Source organism: Miniopterus schreibersii (assembly GCF_964146895.1).
Source record: "Miniopterus schreibersii genome assembly, chromosome: 2".
In the NCBI taxonomy this organism is placed as follows: domain Eukaryota; kingdom Metazoa; phylum Chordata; class Mammalia; order Chiroptera; family Miniopteridae; genus Miniopterus; species Miniopterus schreibersii.
The window spans coordinates 163,506,409-163,522,737 of record NC_138102.1 but is presented as its reverse complement, the minus strand read 5'-3'; the positions used below and the strand labels follow the sequence as shown (position 1 = coordinate 163,522,737).

General features: G+C 36.7%; 1 protein-coding gene across 2 annotated transcripts in view; it reads left to right on the top strand.

Moving 5' to 3' along the window:
- The first annotated feature begins 8,757 nt into the window (after positions 1 to 8,757).
- Positions 8,758 to 16,329, top strand: part of ATF7IP (activating transcription factor 7 interacting protein) — a 110,217-nt gene continuing 102,645 nt past the window's right edge. For both annotated transcript variants that reach the window (XM_081129382.1, XM_081129378.1), the window contains exon 1: positions 8,758 to 9,150. The gene's annotated coding sequence lies outside the window, so the exon portion shown is untranslated. The remainder of the gene's footprint in view (positions 9,151 to 16,329) is intronic.

Here is a 16,329-nt window from a genome sequence, read left to right as displayed (position 1 = left end):
TTTTTTCTCTGTCTCTCTCCAGATTTCAGGTGGGCTGTTTTCTCTGTAACTGCAGTTCGCATATGGGTTCAAGAAGAGCCATTAATTTGTCCAGCTTATTTTTCTTGTTGTAAGGGTGACACTCTTTCCAGCTCTTTATATCTCTGAGCTGAAACTGGAAGCCAAGAATGGCCTTTTACATGCTCAGTTATGACGCCAACTGGGTAAAACTCTTTGTGGGGCTGAGATATGTCCTCCACTTTGCAGTATATGCTCTGAATCAATGACAAAACTAGGATTCATAAGTCTCAAAATCAAGGGCTGGAAATGGGAGGGCCTCATTTTGCAATTACACTTAAGGTGCCACTAGTGAATTTTTTGTTTCTTATCTCACAACTTTGGGCTCTGCTGGTCTAACTTTCATTACAACATATTATGGACTGACTGGCTCTGGGCTTAATGTCTGTAATTCAACCTTACAGTCATAAAGACATTCAAATTATCACTCTTGTTGTACCTTGGAAATGGAATGCACTTTATTTTAAATTAGGGATAATAACTACTATGTATTACTGATTACAATCTTTAAAAGCACCCAATATAGGACCTAGCATATAGTATATTAGTTTCTTTCATTCCTTCCCCTTTCTAAAACTACTTCCTTGCTGATTATATATATATTCCTCCTCAACATCCTGAAAACCTTGTTATTTTTCTCTAGTTTGTTCCTTTCTACCTCTACAAACTTTAAATACAGGTCTTCCTTTATTAGAAAATATATTAATTTGGGTCTTGTAGACTAGAACATCCTAACTGATGTACCAAGGTACAATGATGTGCTAAGGTTCATTGATGTGCCATTTATAGGTTATAGGCATGCAGAGACACTGAACTTCTCAGCTATTAGTGCAGTCAGCTGAGGTCTGGGGCAGCTGGAACCCCAGATACTTTTGTTCTCCCCAGACCGTGAGCAGCCTCTTTCATTCACCACAGTGTCCCATACAAAAGCAGTATTGTCAATTTTCAAATTTGTATGGAAAATACTATAATTCTACAAAAGGAAACTAGGGAGATTGATCTCTGGAATTAATTTTCCAAAAGTCATTTTATCAATACAGATTGGATAAGATTTGAAATACAAAAATTAGGTACAAGATGCTTAGATGCCCTTTTGACATAGCTCTTTTATTGAGGCTATTTTGTTACTTTGGAAATTTGAACTTTGCAATTTTATTCTGCATATTTTATATCCTATCTAATTATTCTATATTCTACAGCTCAATACACAGAAGTTAAGCAAGAACATTGCTTAACATGTGTAAAAGAACTAGAAAGTCTCTATGTTAGGAAATTCCTCCAACCAACGGGTATCTGCTGCATACATAAGTATTGCTACTTCAGATCTCCACCCCCATTTGCAAGAAATATCTTTTTTTATTTCTTTACATTCAGTCTTTGTGTGTTTGTGTGTGTGTATGTGTGTTTCGATTTGCACTGGGTCTCTTATAGACAGCATATATTTTCTTTTCCATTTAGACACCTTATGTCTTGATAGGAGCATTTATCCATTTACATTTAAAGTAATTATTTTTAGGTATGTAGTTTTTGCCATTTTATTATTTATAGTTTTGATCTTTTTCTCCCTTCTTCTTAAAGAAGTCCCTTTAACATTTCTTGTAATACTGGTTTGGTGATAATGAACTCCTTTAGCTTTTTCTTATCTGGGATACTCTTTATCTGTCCTTGGATTCTAGATCTTTTTTTAAAAATATATCTTTATTGATTTCAGAGAGAGGAAAGGAGAGAGAGATAGAAACACCAATGATGAGAGTGTCATTGATCAGCTGCCTCTTGCATGCCTCCAACTGGGGATCTAGCCCACAACCTGGGCATGTGCCCTGACCGGGAATTGAACCCCGATTGCCTGGATCCTAGGTCGACTCTCAACCGCTGAGCCACGCCCAGCCAGGCTGTCCTTATATTCTACATGATAGCTTTGCTGGGTAGAGTAATCTTGGTTGTAGACCTTTGCTTTTTATCACTTTAAATATTGTGTGCCAATCCCTTCTGGCTTGCAAAGTTTCTGTTGAGAAATCAGCTGACAGTCTTATAGGAGTTTCTTTGTGGGTAATTGTTTTTCTCTTGCTGCTTTTAATATTCTCTATTTGTCTAACCTTTGGCATTCTAATTATGATGTGACTTGGTGTGGACCTCTTTGGGTTTATCTTGTTTGAGACTCTGTACACTTCCTGGATTTGTATGTCTCTTTCCTTTGTCAGGTTGGGGAAGTTTTCCATCATTATTTCTTCAAGTAGGTTTTCAATTTCTTTTGCTCTCTCTTTTCTTTCTGGCATACCTATGATGTGAACGTTGGTACACTTGATATTGGCCCAGAAGCCCCTTACACTATCCTTATTTTTTGGATTTTTTCCCCTGTTCTGATTGGCTGTTTTCTGCTACCTTGTCTTCCAAATCTCTGATTCGATCCTCTGCTTCATTTAATTTACTGTTGATTCCCTTTAATGTAACTTCATTTCAGTTGTATTCTTCATATCTGACTGGTTCCTTTTTATGTTTTCTATCTCCATTTAAAAAATTTTTTTTAAATTTATTTTTAAAATATATTTTTATTTTTGTTTAAAATATGTCCCTTTTTCTTCCCAATTACCCATTCCACCCTGTCTCATCCCCCTCCCCAGTCCCTCTCCCCACCATTTCTGTGTCCTTGGGTTGTGCATATGTGCATATAAATTCTTTGGTTAATCTCTCCCCCTCCACCCATCTGCCCTCCTCTATCCCTCTGACATTTGTCAGTCTGATCTATGCTTCCATGTCATTGAATCTATTCTGTTCATCAGTTTATTAAGTTCTTTAGATTCCACGTATAAGGAGATCATGTGATGTTTGTCTTTCTCTGCCTGGCTTATTTCACTTAGCATAATATTCTCCAGGTCCATCCATACTGTCTCAAAGGGTACAAGATCTTTCTTCTTTACGGCTGCGTAGTATTCCATGGTGTATATGTTCCATAGCTTTTTTATCCACTCATCTACTGATGGGCACTTGGTCTGTTTCCAGATCTTAGCTATTGTAAACTGTGCTGCTATGAACATAGGGGTGCATATATTCTTTCTGATTAGTGTTTCAGGATTCTTAGGATATATTCCTATAAGTGGGATCACTGGCTCAAAAGGCAGCTCCATTTTTAATTTTTTGAGGAACCTCCATACTGTTTTCCATAGTGGTTGCACCAGTCTGCATTCTCACTAGCAGTGTATTAGGGTTCCCCTTTCTCCACATCCTCGCAACTTTATATTTTGTATCTCTTCTGTTGGATCATCTATCTTCCCATAAGTTCATTGAACATTCTTATAACCAGTGTTTTAAACTCTGCATCTGGTATATTGCTTGTCTCCATTTTGTTAAGTTCTTTTTCTAGAGTTTTGTTCTGCTTTTTCATTTGGGACATGTTTCTTTGTCTCCTCATTTTGACTGCCTTGCTGTGTTTGTTTCTATGTATTAGGTAGAGCTGCTATGCCTCTTGATCTTGGTAGAATGTCCTTATGTAGTAGGTGTCTTGTGGGTTCAGTTTTCCCACAGCCCTCCTAGTCACCAAGCTGGGGGCTCCAGGTGTGTCCCTTGTGTGGGTTGTGTGTATCTTCTGTTGCAGTTGAGCCTTGACTGTTGTTGGCACATAAATGAGCGGGATTGACCCTCAGGCTGACTGGATATGAAGACTGGCCATGAATACAGCGGAGGAGCTTCGTGTGCATGGGCTGACCCTATGGAGTTTGATTCACTTTAGTGGGACTCTGGTGCCTGCCATGGCTGCTTTTTGGGTGTGTCATTTGTGGAGGTAGTTGGCTCGTGCTCTGCTATGGTCTGAAGCTGACCTCTCCATGTGTTGGTTCTGGGGACTTTTGGGAGGGGTTCTGGTGCAGCCCAAGGTCAGCTGTCTCCTTTGCCTGGCCCAGGGCTACTTGGTATGAGCTACAAAGTGATCTGCAGATGGTTGCTGCTTGTGCTGGGCTTAGAGTTGCCTGGGAGTGGCTAAGCTGTAAATTGAGGGTGCTGCCACTAGAGCCAGGCTCGGGGCTGCTTAGCAAGAGGTATAGGGCATGCTCAGGCCAGATGCTGCTTGTTTGTGGTTTGTGAACCTTTGAGAGAGATTAAAAAGGTCCGCAGCATGAGTCTAGACAGGCTTTTTAATGTAAAAACTACTGGAAGCAGTTTGGGTGGGCCTGCAAGTTCAATGGGGAAGGGGTCTCATGTTATTACCAAGACTGGGTGAACAGTGTTGGCCATGTTGATGACACTTCAGATATGGAGCCTGCCTATGCCTGCATGCTGGGGGAGGGGGGAGAGGGCTCAACATGGAACAATGACTTCTGCCAGCACTTCTGAGAGAAAGCCCCCCCTCCTGCCCTTGCTCTGAATCCAGACAGTTTTATTTCTCTCACTATTTCCCTGTTACTTTTTGAGCTGCTGCCCCACCACTGGAGCTCAGAATGAGCAAGTCCATCAGCAAATACATCTGTGCATTGGCCCTTTAAGAAGAATGCCTGAGTCTCCAGCAAGCCTTGTCTCACTCAGCCACAACCCCTCAGCTACAATCCCCACTGTTTTTCAAAGCCAGAAGCTATGGGGACTAACTTTGAGCACTGGCAATATCATAGCCAATGAAGTTTATCCCAGGCACGAATATTGCTATTTGAAAAAAAGAGAAGTTAAGGGGACTTCTCTCCTGGTACTGGAGCCCTAGGCTGGGGAGCATGGTGTGGGGCTGGAACACCTCACTCTTTAGGTGGGGGGAGAACATCCACAACTGAGACATCCCTCACTATTCTCAACCACCACACATGGGTGTGGGGCCAGCCTGTTTTGCTTCTCCACCCCTCCTACTGACTTGACATGGCTTCGTCATGTCCTTGGTTATAAGAGTTCTGTTCAGCTAGACTTCAGGCAGTTCTCAGTGATGGTTGTTTTGTAGTTTAGCTGTAATTTTGATGTGGTTGTGGGAGGATGCTTGCACAGGGTTTATCTACTTTGCTATCTTGACCCAAAGTGAAAGGTAAAGTTTTGAGATTTTGCATGTCTGAAAATGTCTTTATTTGGCTTCATAGCTTCATATTTGATTGATAGCTTAGTTATAAAATTAAATTCTGAGAAGCATTTTCACTCAGAAACTTGAAGATACTTCAAAATTTCCTCTAGCTTCCAATATTGTAATTGAGAAGTCTAATTTTATTTTTGATACTACATTTGTGGCCTATTATCCCCCTGCACCCACACTGCCATAAACTTTTAGGATCTTTCCTCTGCTCCCAAGATCTTAAAACTTCAAAGTGAAGGGCCTACCTAATATGTCTTATATTTTGTACTGAATTTCAGTGAACCCTTTGAATTTGGATTCTTGTATCCTTTAGTTGTAGGAAATTTTCTTTTCATATAACTTGAAAATTTCCTCTCCTCTCTTAGATCTTTTGTCTTTTTTGAACTATCAGATACATGCTGAACCTCCTGGATTGATCCTCTTCTTTAGAATTTTTCCCCTTATTTTTCACTCTTTGTCTGGTGTTGAGCTGTATAAGTACTTTATAAATTTTAAATGTATCAGATGCATCATTGGTGACTATGTTCTCCCCTTTAGTGGGTTGTCTTTTCATATTGTTGATGGTTTCCTTTGCTGTGCAAAAACTTTTTAGTTTGATGTAGTCACATTTATTTATTTTTTATTTTGTTTCTCTTTCCTGAAGAGACATATCAGAAAAAATATTGCTCCGAGAGATGTCTGAGATTTTATTGCCTATGTTTTCTTCTAGAATTTTTATGGTTTTGAGTCTTACATTTAAGTCTTCAATCCACGTTTTTAAAAAGTATATCTTTATTGATTTCATAGAGAGGAAAGGAGAGGGATAGAGAGATAGAAACACCAATGATGAGAGAGTCATTGATCTGTTGCCTCCTGCATGCCCCTGACTGGGGATTGAGCCCGCAACCCGGGCATGTGCCCTGACTGGGAATCGAACCCCGATCGCCTGGATCCTGGGTCGATGCTCAACCACTGAGGCACGCCTGGCTGGGCCTTCAATCCATTTTGAGTTTCTTCTTGTGTGTGGTGTAAGAAGGTGGTCTAGTTTCATTTTTTTGCATGTATCTGTCCAATTTCCCCAATACACTTTATTTTCTACTTATTTTAATTTATTTATCTTTATTGCTGAGGGTATTACAGATGTCCTCCATCCAACACACTTTATTGACTAGACTATCTTTAGCTCATTGTGTTTTTGACTCCTTTGTCCAATATTGAGTATAAAGGAGTGGGTTTATTTCTGTGCTCTCTCTTCTGTTCCATTGGCCTGTAAATCTGTTTTTATGCCAGAACCAAGCTGTTTTGATTACTATGGCCTTGTGGTATAGTTTTATATTAGGTAGTATGATTCCTCCAACTTTGCTTTTCTTTCTTAAGATCGCTGTTGCTATTCGGGGTCTTTTGTGGTTCCATATAAGTTTTTGGAATATTTGTTCTAGTTCTTAGTTGCTAATTTTCAAAATGAATATCATGTTTCTTTTATGTTACATAAATATCTACATATATGATATACAAATATAAGAGTAATATTGGTAATTTAATATTTCAAAGAGCTTTCCAAAAACTATACAAATGTTGGGAATACTGCAATAAGTTCTGAGTACCTATAGAAACACAAACTGGAACATGCAAACAAGCAAGAAAATAGAGGCTTTTCACTACTGGCAAATGACTTTGTTATGCAAGATTTATTGAATCTGTACTAATAGAGAAGAAGGATCTGAGTTTATTTTTTTCTTAAATGAATTATTTTTCTGCTCACAATTTACATACTCTAAAGCTGAGTATGTGTCTCAACCAATTAACTTTCACAGCATTGACAGTTGCCTTTTGTGGACACAGAGCAAGAAATATGCTGAAACATTCTCCTAAAGCTTTGAATAATATTAGAACAGATGTTTAAGGTTACAGTTCCCATTATGGCAGTGCTGTCAGATTCTGAGTGACAAAGGTATACTACATATGTTCTTTTAAATGTGTGAGTATGTTTATGTAGGAGTCTCTAAAATATGGGGACCAGGACAGAGGCCCCTCTTTCCCAGATAAAAATCTCAGTACTGGTTCTTTTTTACTGAGTGCCAGTTAAATATCTTCTAATAGGACCCATTTCATCTATTTAGGTCACTTACGTACCTTAAAAGATGGTTCAGATATCCCTTCAATTCTCTGATGACTTCCTGTATTAGTTTTCTATTGTCAAGTAACAAATTACCACAAATTTAGTAACTTAAAACAACATGCATTTAGAATCTTAGTTTCCGTGTATCAGGAGTTTGGGTCTGTCTTAGATGGATCTTCTGCTCAGAGACTTACAAGGTTACAATCAAGGTTACTTATTTGAGATGCATTTTCATCTGACAGTTTGACTGGTAAACTGCTTCTGAACTCATTTGGTTTGTAGGTAGAACTTATTTCCTATGGCTATACAATTGATGGTCCTACTTTTTTGCCGGCTGTTGGCTGAAGTTCACCATCAGGTCCCAGAGGCTACCCAAAGATTCTATAGGACATTTGTAGTAACTTTCCACATCAGCTTCTTCAACAAGCCAGCAAGGAGAATCTCTCCTTGCAGGGAAGGCCCACTTCCTTTTTAAAGGGCTTTTTCCAGATTAAGTTAGGTCTAAGATAGTCTCTCTTTTGGTTAACTCAAAATTGATTTATTTGGGACTTTAATTACATTGCAAAATTCATTCACCTTTGCCATATTCTATTGGCTAGCAGCAAGTTGTGGGTTCTGCCCACACTCAAGGGGAGAGGATTATGCAGGGTGTGAACACAAAGGGGTAAATGAAGATCATCTTAGAACTCTGTTTACCACACTTCCTACCCCCAAGAGTTGTTTCTTGAGTTTTCCCAAGTTTGCCTACTTAACACCTCAGTAAACTTTTCTGCAAATTGGAGGAAAATAATACAAATTATCAGGTTGTGGTTAATTCATATTATTTATTAATAGTGGTGTAGGATATGCAGGTAGAAACTGCTCAAGCTGAGCTATGTCTGACAAGTACTGCTACTACTATTACTACTATTACTACTACTATTACTATGATTACTATTACCTAACATTTATGGAGATATTATTATATACACAGTATTACTTGAAGTATTTTACCAAAATTTAATCTTCATGGAAATTTTACCAGATAGAAGCTATTTTTTATCATCCCCATTTTACATTTCAGGAGCCATTTACATAGAGAAGTTTAGAACATGCAGCAAGTAAGAAGTAGAGATGAGAAAACAGTAACCCATTTATTCTGAGTAACAGGCAAGTAACCACAATTACTTGGATTTGAGCCCAGAAGTCCCAACCGAGCAGCACCTTCTCCACTACAACCCACTGGCTTTCATTAAGGGTTGGCTCCCAATGCAAAACTGAGTAAGTGGGATACAACTTCTGGTGGAAGTGTATGATTGGACGTGCTTGCTCTGGCACAGGACAACTGAAAGAAAAGACATGTTTTCCTCATTACCTCATCACTTGTACAGTTTAAAGCATACTTTGTGAATTTTTAATATAAATAATGAACCAATCAACATACTCTAACCATTCTGAAAATCTTTCCCTCAGTTCTTGAACTCCCACCTACCTATTTCCTTCCTTCCTTTTTTCTAAGACTTGTAGAGGGCGCTCACAAAGTGCTACTCACTGGCTGAGGGAAGTTCCGCTGAAAACAACACACCTCACTGCAACCGAGAGGCGCAGCGCCACCACCTCAGACCTCCTCTTTTCTACGGCAGGAGGCGGGGCCAATTTTCCTCATTCAAATAAAAAACCAGGTAATTTGCATGCGGACCAGCCAGCCTGTGAGCCTATTGGCTGATATCACAGAAGGCGTGGTCAATATTACGACCAGCGAGCCCCGCCTACATTAATTTGCATAACGGCCTCGCGCGTGCAAGGGAGCAGCGGGTTTGTTTTTGAATCTGCGGCGGCGGCGGCGGCGGCGGCGGCGCGGCAGGAGCGGCGGCGGCGACTGTAGCGCGCCAGGCTGAGGCGGCAGCATTGGGGACGGCTGCGCGGAACGGCGCCGTGGGAAGGAACTTGGTTCCCCTTCCCGCTTCTTCCGCCCGGAAAGGTATATGTGCATCCTAGGGGCTGTTATAACCATGTTTTCTTAAATTATTATTATATTTCTGAAGAGTCAAGACCGCATTATGGCGGCTGCGGGAGTTGTGTTTGCGCGTGCGCGGTTGCGGAGCTGCGGGCGGGCGCTGCATGGGAGCACGTGATCTTGCGGGGTCGGGCTCTAGCTGCAGTTGTGCAGCCGGCGGGGCGGTGGCTGCGCAAGCGCAATATTCATTTTCAAGATCTAATGTTCTTGTCCGACGCCATTTGGGTTCTAGATTTAATTTTCCTCATTCTTGAGGGGTTACATTTTGGTAACTTCAAATTCTCACATTTTTCAAGAAAAATGTTTCATTTATGTTGTACTTCTATACCGACCTTCAACTGTTTTCTTATTTTTCTCCGATTCTCTGAGAGGCTGTGGACTTAATTTTCTGTAAAAGTGATTGTCACTTATGGTTCTTGATTATAATTTCACTTTTAGAGTTTTGCTGGATTCAAGCTTATGTTTAGGAAGGTGAAGATCAACACCTAGTGGTGTTCACACAGGAAGTGCATTTATTTGAACTGCATATTTGTAAATACATTTTTAACTCTGTTTTTACCAGTGCTGTTATCATGGAATGTTTACAAAATAGAAACAATTTGAGTTTTGGAAATATGAGGGGGAGGGGACATTGGGAAGACCTATATGGTGGTGTTTAAAAAGAAATTTCGATCTCCTTGGATATTTATTTTTAGAAAATATTTGATCCTAAGTCAATGAAGTTTTAATTTTAATTAGTTTGTGTGCCTCTGACCATATTTGCATTTGAATTTTACATTTTTTGGTCTCTGATCACTTGTCCATTACTGTTTCAGTTAGATCATTTTTGTTACTTTCTTAAAATTATCATTTTGTTAGCATTTTGTTTATACTATATAAAATATAAAATTTACTTGGTAAATTTTTCTGATAAAGAATTCTGTAAAGAACTTCCAACTGCACTGAGGCCTTTATGAGGAAATTAAGTGAACCATCAATAAACAGTTGATTTACAAAATACACTGCCCATCTACATATGTATGAGATAAAATTGTGTTTGATTTTTTTTAAATTGTAAGTGCGTTCCTGGTTTTACTTTCTTAAAGAAAGTAGTTATAAGTATGCTATTGATTATTTTAGTTTTAAATTGGTTGTGTCACTATATCTGAATCTTACATAACACCCCTGGGAGAAATTTTATATGATTTGATATAATTCTACCATTATGCACATTATTTCTTACTGGGCAAAAAACTTGTAAATGGTTTTCATAAACTTCATCTGTATGTATATATAACAATTAGTTTCTTAGTAAGTTTAAATAAGTCCCTTATCAAATGGAGAAGTGGCTATTGCTTTGCAATCTTGGTTGCTTTAGGGACATTTTTATTGCCTAAACAAGCATTGACAAGATGTAGTTGAAAAGAATACTTGTGGTTGGTGGATTAAAAAAAAAGAAAAAAGATATTACATAAGAAATAGAATGGAGTGATAGGAAATATTCTTTTTTCTTAACAGCAGATTTTCTGCTGATATAATTCCTGGGCTTCTGGAGTCTTCTGCACAGAAATATAGTTAGAGGGCAGTTGTGCAATCTTCCCTTTTATGCTTCTGGAGTGGTTTACCCAGCAGACCCCTCCCCCATCTCCTGTGACATTATTCCTGGTGTTTTAGTAGAGTTAAAAATATGTTCTATTTTTTGTTTCTGTGTGTATGTATGTGTGTATGTGTAGACACATACATATTTAGGTTAAGAAAAGAACTTTGATCCTAGGGCATGGTTTGCTTTGCATTTCCAGAAAAGTGAAATATTTTGCTTTATATATTCAAGTTGATGTTTTCATTTGAATATACAAAGGATTGCCTCTTAGGTTAATGTTGAAGATCGTAAGAGGTACTTGAAAACAATGAAGAACATAATGAACAATGTAAATATTTATTGGTGGGACAATTTTGCTGTCATGTTTGTTAGAAAGGTAAATATAGTTCTATAAACTTAAAACTAAGATTAATGAATTCTGGGAACATCCACTTTTTGTTCATCTGTACTCTGTCAATACAAGCTTGTTTTGAAATTTTACTTTGATAGTTACGATGCTACAAAATTTTGACACATGCAGCATATATAAATATTAAAACTAGGTTATTTCAGAAATGAGTAGAAGTTACTAGGGTTATTTAAAATTTTTTTAGTTTTGTGGATTTTAAGCATTATAGAATTTAGTTCAGGTAAAAAGTTTGATAAAGCCATGAACCATTAAAATAGTCTTTTTTAACTTTATAATTTTAATGTATGATAAATATATTAAACTTTTTTTTTTTTACTTATAGCACATTTGGAACTTATACTGAAATTAACACTTAGAAATAAATGCTCAATGTTTTGGTGATTTTTTTCGACCTTTCCATAGTTGATCAATCAATCCATAATTGGTCAATCTGTTTTTAATTGGATCATAATCTTATTCCTGCTTTTTTAACTTGATATTATATTGTGGACACTTTTCCACTTTATTATTCTTTTAGAATGTGTTTTTTAATGGTTATATGATATATTGTGAAAATATCCCAAATTATTAAATATTCAACAAATATGTTTTTAAATGGCCACATATTATTATCTCTATTTAGAATGTACTGTGACTTACTAGGCCTTTTTTTTTTTTTTGGTTAATCCTCACCTGAGGATATTTTCTCAGTGATATTTAGAGAGTGGAAGGAAGGGAGGGAGGGAAGATGCAGAGAGGGAGAGAGAGAGAAACGTAGATATAAGAGAGACACATCAGTTGGTTGCCTCCAGCACGAGGATGGAATCTGCAGCCCAGGTATGGGCTCTTGACGGGGAATCTAACCCAGGACCCTTTTTTGCCCCGTCCCACGCTCCAACCTCTGAGCCACATGTCAGGGCTAATCCTTTTTTTCTTGTTGACCATTTTGCTTGTTTCCCATTTCTCTACTATAATTAATGCCATAGTGAACATCCTTGTATATGAATCATAATCTACATCTTATAATATTTCTTTGAAATTACTGTTTCAAAGGACTTTTAAAGTAATACAAAATTGATAAAAAGTTAGTTTTTTAAACAGTATTTCCCATACTACCATCAGTTTGGTGTTTGAAAATAATATCTTATTAGCTTCCTTTTTCCTATAATTAGTGAACTCGAATCTTTTTTTTTTTTTGCCTGCTCTCTATTTATGAGTCTTTCTCTGTTTTGCTTGGTAGTTCAGTTTGTTGATTAACTTCTACATATAAGTGAGATCATATGGTACTTGTCTTTCTCTGACTGGCTTATTTCACTTAGCATAATGTTCTCCAGGTCCATTCATGCTGTTGCAAAGGGTGAACTTTTCTTCCTTTTTACAGCAGAGTAGTACTCCATTGTGTAAATGTACCACAGCTTTTTTATCACTCATCTATTGATGGACTCTTGGGCTACTTCCAAACCTTGGCAATTGTAAACCATGTTGCAGTGAACATAGGGGTACATATATTCTTTTGAATTAGTGTTTTGGGTTGAACCTGAACTTTTTAATGTTTAGTGTATATGCAGTTTTCTCATTTTTTTTTGGTGTGAATTAGCTGTGTGAGGTCTTTTCGTGTATTTTTCTGTGGTAGATACTATTTTATTTATTTATTTGTAACAACTATTTGCAGATATTAGCCTGTAATATATAAATACAGCTTTATAAATATAATTAATATATAAATATATATTAAAAATACATATAAATATATATAAATATAAATACAGATTTATATTTTGTGCAGGCTTTTTTAGTTTATTACTTTTTAATTGCTCATGGTTTTATATATTGAGAAGTGTTACATTAAACAAATTTTTTTGAAGTATTTTTTTTGTCGATTTTAGAGAGAGGAAAAGGGGGGGGGAGAGAGAGAAACATCAGTGTGAGAGAGAAACATTGATTGGTTGCCTCCCCTGACTGGGGATCGAACCCACAACCTGGGTATGTGCCCAGACCAGAAATCGAACCCATGACCTTTTGTGTGTATGGGAAGATGCTCCAACCAACTGAGCCACCCGGTCAGGGCTGCACTGCTTTTTTTATTTGTGGTTTCTTCTAGGACTTCTCTGCCTATTGTGAGATAAACTAAATGTTTATCTATTTTATTTTTTCTAGATGTTTTAATGATCTTAACAAAAAATACGTTTTAGTGTATATGGAGTTTATTTTGATGTATTGTTTAAAGATGGGCTGCTAGTTTGCATTTTTTCTAAATACCTAGTTTTCTTAGAATTTTGTGTTGGTGAGCCATCTCCTTTCTTATTGCTTTGAGTTATTTCTTTTGACATTATTAGGTTTGAGCTATCAGTTATTCATTTAATAGAGATATTGAACTTGGGGTTTGATAGATAGGCTTAAAGAGTTACTTGGATTCCTTGATGTACACCAATGTTATGTGAGTATGCATAGGTGCATTTTTTCTGGGGAAAGACTTATTTGAGTTTTCATTAGCTTCTCACAGGAATATGTAATATAAAATCTGAAAGCAAGTTAATAACCACTGTATCTGGGCCTCTTTCATATAGCAGTACTGAATTGTTTTATTTGCTGTAGTTTATAGACTATATAAATGTATACTCATAATTCCTTTTCACAAATTTTTAAGCTCGTCTTCCTCTTTTTGCAGATGAACTATAGGTTCATTTAGTTAAATTTTTAAAACCAACTATTTAAAGTTTTGTTTAGAATTGCATTAAACCTAAATTAAGTTTAAATCTTTATAATGTTTGTTTTTCTGTATTCATGAATATACACTTCCTGCAGATCCCACAAAAATGTACTGCTTTTAGGAACTCTGGGAAAATTTGTGATACCTGTTACTTTTCACTTAGGTGGTGTTTAGTGGTTTCAGAGTGATGATATAATGTTAATAGGGATGAATTGGTAGAGTATATGGGACTACATTTCTATTTTTAATCTGCTTTAGGACATGGTGACATGAAAATAATGCAAATATGAAGTTAGAAGTCGGAAAAATAGGTTTTTATGATAAAATGTTCTACAATACTTGAAACCAAATTTTTCTTCTTTGACATAGACATTTTTTTTTAATGGAGGAATTTTGAGAAGTTATATTGACTTTCTGGTCAGGATGGAACCTTATACTATAATAAAAGTAAAAATTTTTGTTTTTGGTCTGTTTGGTAACATTAAAATATTATAGTCTCTCATAAGTATGTCTCCCTGATTATTTAAATTCATTTTCCATTAAATCTGTACTGATTGCACTGAAGAGTATAATCTTGATTAATAGTGACCTATTTCAGTTATAATTCTACTTTATCATTTTCATAATGGATATAGGAAAGAAAATCAGATTATTTCCAAAATATTTTTATTGAACTAGTTACACTTGAAAGTGATGAAAAGAAGAAAGGAAGTAAAGATAGAAATCAAATGTTAAAATACTATTGACTTTATGAAAATAAACGTAGGAAATAGGTAGAAATGTTAAGACATTATTGGCTTCTCAAGCATTTTTTTTTTAATGAAAAATTGCCATGTTGAGTCTTTTTCAAGAAAATCTCCTACAGAAATTTTTATATTTTACTGTTTTTGTGTAACCTTTGCCTTTACCTGAGAACTTTTCCTAGTTCTGACAAATGAAAATTGTTTTTTCAGACTATAATAGATGAGAACTAGCAAATTTGGGGCAGGAGAAGTGCTACTAGAAAAATATATATGGATAGTGGCAAGAAATGAGGCTAGTATCTTGATAGTGTAGAGGTCTCAGATTTCCAGTGTTAGAAGCAAGAATTTAAAATCATAGTTTTGAGGTTAGTTTGGGAATTGGTATTACTAGAACTGAATCAGTATTTATTATGCAATCATTATGTAACCATTATATAATCTGTAATCATTATGGTAATTGACAATCTCATTAATGATTCTGAATTATACAGAATATTTAGTTATGTTTTACTTGTTCAGGAAGGCAAATAAGTATGATTTAGTTTGGAAAGATTTCTGTTATAATATTTTTAAGTTTGAGGCATATGGAAAATTCATATATTGGCATACCTGGTTTTTCAAGGGAGTCATGTGCAGAAAGAATTTTGAGGATAAAATTCTTACCTTTGAGTTCCTAACAGTTGTGGGGTATATTACAGATAAAAATAAGGTGATGTTTTAACAGTATTTACATAGTAGATTACAAAAATATCACTAAGTAGCTCTTTGTCCTTGTCAGTTCCCTAGAGTGTCTAGAAATTACCTACTAGAGGAGCTTCTTTTTTCTAAAATTCTTGCCTATTTGATCCTGCTATGTTCTTTAGACAGCCAAAGAGTTTAAAAAATTATTTCACAGCCCTGGCTGGTGTGGCTCAGTTGGTTGGCCATCCTCCCCATCACAGAAAGGTTGCTAGTTCAATTCCTGGTCAGGGCACACCTGGGATGCAGTGAGCTCCATTCCCCATAGGGGGTGTGCAGGAGACAGCTGATCGTTTTTGTTCCCACATCAATGTTTTTCTCTCTCTTCCCCTTCCTCTTCCTCTAAAAATTAATAAAAAATCTTAAAATGTTTAAAAAATTTATTTATTTATTTATTTAAATCCTCACCTGAGGATATTTTTTCCATTCCTTTTCAGAGAGAGTGTAAGCGGGAGAGAGAGAAAAATATTGATGTGAGAGAAACACGTCAGTTGGTTGCCGCATGTGGCCCAGGGAATTGAGCCTGCAGCCGAGGTATGTGCTCTTGACCAGAATCAAACCCAGGACCCTTCAGTCCGCGGGCTGACCTCTAACCACTGAGCCAAATTGGCTAGTGCCTTAAAATTAAAAAAAATAATAATTTCACAGTGTTCGTTCTCAAATTGCCTTGTAATCTACGTGGGAAATTCAGTGGTGTCTCCTGTCATTTTAGTTTCTTCAACATGGAAAAATGAGTTCCACAAAATTAAACTTTGTTTATATATGCTCCAAGTTGCAGGGTGGAAACCATTTTGTAATGGATACAGAGAATACCGAGTGCCGGGCAGCATTTTCAGTTTTTTAAGTCCTGCAAAATGAGAAGAGGGGCACTAATGCTTATTTATACAATGTGAATGTTTTCAGTTTTGAATTATAGTCATTTGGATTTTTGAATTTTTAAGATAATGACTCAAGCATCTCCTTGCCCATCTTCCAGAAAGTGTGG